Genomic DNA, 5,000 nt, shown 5'->3' on the forward strand with positions numbered 1-5,000 from the left:
GAGGGAGAGAGGAAAGGGTGGAAAGGAGAGGAGGAAAGGAGAGAGAGACGGAGGGACGGAGAGAAAGAGAGAAAGGGAGAGAAAGAGAGAGAGAGAGACGGAGGGAGCGAGAAAGAGAGGAAAGGAGATGAAAAGAGAGAGAGACGGAGGGAGAGAGAAGAAGGAAAGAGAGAAAGGAGAGGAAAGAGAGAGAGACGGATAGGAGAGGAGAGAAAGAGAGAAAGAGGACGAGAAAGGGAGAGAGAGACGGAGGGAGAGAGGACAAGAGTGAGAGATGAGAATGAGCGAGAGAGACGGAGGAGAGAGAAGAAAGAGAGAAAGGAGAGAAAGAGAGAGAGACGGAGGGAGGAAGAAAGAGAGAAAGGTGAGATCGAGAGAGGGGACGGTGGGAGCATGAGAAAGGAGAGAAAGAGAGAGAGACGGAGGGAGTAGAGAAAGAGGGAGATAAGGAGAGAAAGATGAGAGAGACGGGAAGGTGAGGGAGAGAGAAAGAGATGAAAGGAGTAGGAAAAGAGAGAGAGACCGGAGGGAGAGAGAAAGAGAGAAAGGACGCGGAAGAGAGGATGAGTTGACGGAGGGAGAAGAGATCGAGAGAAAAGGAGAGAAATAGAGAGAGAGGAGGAGAAGAGAAAGAAAAAGAGAAAAGGAGAGCGAAAAGAGAGTGGAGGCGGAGAGGAGAGAGAAAGGAGAGAACCCTATCCAGGGAGAGAAGATGAGAAAGGAGAGGATGTAGAGAGAGAGAGAGAAGAGAGAAAGGACGACGAAAGAGAAGAGAGAGAGACGGAGGGAGAGAGAAAGAGAGAGAGAGAGCCGCTTATTGACCAAACTGCTTCCAGGCAAACCCAACGGCGATCGCCTCTGATTTTATAGGTATGTGTGTGGTGATGTAGAGTGTTGCGTTGTCCGTGCGTGTTGAGTTGTAGTGTGTGTGTGTGTGTGTGTTGAAGGCGTTGTGTGAGTGTGTGTGTGTTGTGTGTGGGGGTGTGTGTGTGTGTTGTTCGGTGCGTGTGAGTGTGTTGTGTGTGTGTCGTGTGTGTGTGTGTTGTGTGTGCCGTGTGAGTGTGTTGTGTGTGTGTATGGTGTGTGTGTGTGTGCGCGCGCTAGGCGCGCGTACATGGTATGTGGTTTTGATTTCATATATACTAAATGCTTTTTTCTGTATATTAGTCCAGTTTCATACCATATCCCGCAAATGGAACAATAATTCCTTTGATAGCTGGAACATGAAGTTCAGAACTTCATTTACATGCGTTAATAAACTTCCGAAGGGGAAGGACAGGGAATTTGTTTCCAAAAACTTTCCGATGGAAGGACTGTTGGGAAGGACAGGGAATTCTGTTTCAAAAACTTCCGAGGGGAAGGACAGGGGAATTCTGTTCAAAAACTTCGAAGGGGAAGGACAGGGAATTCTGTTCAAAAAATTCCTATGGGGGAAGGAGGTCAGGGGAATTCTGTTCAAAAAAACTTCCGAAGGGGAAGGAAGGAAGGTCAGGGAATTCTGTTCAAAAACGTTCCGAAGGGGAAGGGACAGGGGAATTCTGTTCAAAATACTTCCGAAGGGGAAGGACAGGGAATTCTGTTCAAAAACTTCCGAATGGGAAGGACAGGGATTTAAATATTATGTTCAAAAACTTCCGAAGGGAAGGACAGGGAATTTCTGTTCAAAAACTTCCGAAGGGGAAAACACCCCCCCACCCCCCCCCCCCCTCCCCCCGGCCCCCCCCCCCCCCCCCCCCCCCCCCCCCCCCCCCCCCCACCACCCCCCCCACCCCCCCCCCCCCCCCCCCCCCCAACCCCCCCCCCCCCCCACCCACCCTCCCCCCCCCCCCCCCCCCCCCCCCCCCCCCCCCCCCCCTACAGGAATTCTGTTCAAAAACTTCCGATGGGGAAGGACCAGGAATTCTGTTCAAAAACTTCCGAAGGGGAAGCGAAGGACAGGGAATTCTGTTCAAAAACTTATATTCCGATGGGAAGGACAGGGAATTCTGGGTTTTTTTTTCAAAAACTTCCGAAGGGGAAGGACAGGGAATTCTGTTCAAAAACTTTCGGAGGGGAAGGACAGGGAATCTGTTCAAAAACTTCCGAAGGGGAAGGACAGGGAATTCTGTTCAAAAACTTCCGATGGGAAGGACAGGGAATTCTGTTCAAAAACTTCCTATGGGTAAAAAGTAAAAAAAAAAAAAAGAAAAAAAAAAAAAAGAAAAAAAAGATTAAAAAAAAAAGGACAGGGAATTCTGTTCAAAAACTTCCGTAGGGGAAGGACAGGGAATTCTGTTCAAAAACTTCCGATGTGGAAAGGACAGGGAATATTGTTCAAAAATTCCGCGGGGGGTAAGGACATGGATTTGTTTAAAAAACTTCCGAAGGGGAGGATGGACGGGGAAAAGGACAGGGAATTCTGTTCAAAAACTTCCGAAGGGGAAGGACAGGGAATATCTGTTCAAAAACTTCCGATGGGGAAGGACAGGGAATTCTGTTCAAAAAACTTCCGAGGGAAGGACAGGGAATTCTGTTCAAAAACTTCCGAAGGGGAAAACAAGGACAGGAATTCTGTTCAAAAACTTCCGAAGGGGAAGGACAGGGAATTCTGTTCAAAAACTTCCGAAGGGGAAGAGCAAGGACTTGGAAGGAATTCTGTTCAAAAAATTCCGAAGGGGAAGGACAGGAATTTGTTTCATATACTTCCGAAGGGGAAGGACAGGGAATTCTGTTCAAAAGCTTCGGAGGGGAATGTCGGGGATTTTGTTCAAACTTCGTATGGGGGAAGGAAGGAATTCAGTTAAAACTTGAAGGGGGAAGGACAGGGAATTCTGTTCAAAAACTTCCGATGGGGAAGGACAGGGAATTCTGTTCAAAAACTTCCGAAGGGGAAGGACAGGGAATTCTGTTCAAAAACTTCCGATGGGGAAGGACAGGGAATTCTGTTCAAAAACTTCCGATGGGGAAGGACAGGGAATTCTGTTCAAAAACTTCCTAGGGGGAGGAACAGGGAATGCTGTTCAAAAACTTCCGATGGGGGTAAAAAAAGGACAGGGAATTCTGTTCAAAACTTCGATGGAAGGACTGGGGTTTCTGTTCACAAACTTACGAAGGGGAAGGAACAGTGATTCTGTTAAAGACTTCCGGAAGGGAAGGACAGGAATTTGTTACAAAGTTAAGAAAAAAGAACAGAATAAAGTTTTTATCGCGGAAGCTGGCGACTCAAAGTTGTTCGTTTGATCCAAACTACGATCGAACTTTTTCCATTTGATCTTTTATTTGATCTTTCTTGTTAGTTCTACTGGATGTCATTTTGTGAGACGTTTCAGAAGAACTTTGTACTTCTTGGTTGCAGAACTCTCTCTTGGTCTTGGTGCACGATATATGGTGTGTGTTTGTGTTCGTCTCTTTCATCAAGAGAATAATTCATTGTGTGTGTTTGTCTCTTTCATCAAGAGAATAATTCATTGTGTGTGTTTGTCTCTTTCATCAAGGATGAGAAGATTTATGAAGAAGAAGAACAAGAAATCCTGTTCAGAAATTACTGGAGAAATTGTTTCCGAATTACCGAAGAAAAAGAAGAGAACTTTGACAGTGATTTCGAGGAGACCATCATAGAGGAAATAGGAAAAATAGGGAAGCACATGCACCTCCTATATCCATAAGCTGCTTCTGACTTTCACTAGACTGATCCCACAGATCCACTAATGACCAAGATCAACCCCACAGATGTCAAAAAGAACAGATATTCAGTGTTTCAAGAATAGGAACTGTCTCCAGGCAAAAGCAGGATCAACAAAACAATCCTGCAAAATCTTCCAAACAAGATGTTGATTGAGACTGGCAAACATATACAATGCTCTCTACTCACTGCTGGCACTACTTCCCTGACCACTTCAAGAAGCAAGAGTCAGGATGATACCAAAAGCCGGGAAAAAATCCAAGAAAAGTAGAGAATTACAGACCAATAATCTCTTGCTGGGAAAGTCCCAGGTGCCCCCAAAAAGTCTTTGATTGAAAAGATACTGAACATAAGATTGCGAAACACCTGGAGATTAAACGAGTTTACAAAATCCCAGTTGCAACATGCTTCAGACCAGGGGCAGAGGAACATCAACAGCCATTGCAATCATATATGAAGGAAATCGCCAATGCCATGAGCGGAAAAAAGGAACCAAGTCAATGTGGTTCTGAGAGATGTGGCCAAAGCCTTCGCAAAGTTTTGGCACACAGGCCTGAAAACTTAAGGATGCGATCAGGCTTAATACCTCCCGACGTCCTTGACCAAGCTATTGTGTGACTTTGTTGAAAGTCGGATGTGCAAGAAATAATCGTCGGGTCAATACAGTCGGCGAAGCAATTCCCCTCATGAGTGGAGTTCCACAGGAAGCTGCCTCTCACACCGACAACTGTTTCACCATATACACAGCAGATCTGCTCTGAACCATCACATGGCAGCAATCACTATATGTATGCCGACCGACATCACTCAGATTAATCAAGTATGAAGGGAGATCGATCGAGATGATGGCACTCAGAACTGCCAGATGCCATCCATAGAGGGGACCATCAATCGATACCCATCGAAAGACAGTGGAAGATCTCAAACCAACATGAGAAAAATTCCAAGTCATTCCTGTGGCCAAATTCAAGACAGCAGATCTGATAGTGGACGAGGAAGCAGTGACTACTGTGACAGAGGAAAGATACTAGGGCTAACAATTAGCAGAAGAGGAATTGTCCCGCACATAAATGAAAGAGCAACCAAAGCTAAACATCAGTCCCCCTCTAAAAAACAAGGATCAGAAGGTTCCAGACACTGAGTACTGATGAAACCAAGCTCTACATTTATAAAGCCCTAGTGCGGCCCATCACTGGAATAACCGCCAGTGCCTACTCACACCATTTCCAGAAGCAGATGATGCAGCTACAGACTATCAGAACCAGGCAGGCAAATGGATTCTGAATATTCGCTTTCCTGAAGTGTCAGCTTGCACGAGAGATCCATCAAAGACTAAGGA

This window comes from Penaeus japonicus, unplaced genomic scaffold (assembly GCF_977035675.1).
Source record: "Penaeus japonicus unplaced genomic scaffold, GWHDUDI00000001_assembly GWHDUDI00000020, whole genome shotgun sequence".
Lineage (NCBI taxonomy): Eukaryota > Metazoa > Arthropoda > Malacostraca > Decapoda > Penaeidae > Penaeus > Penaeus japonicus.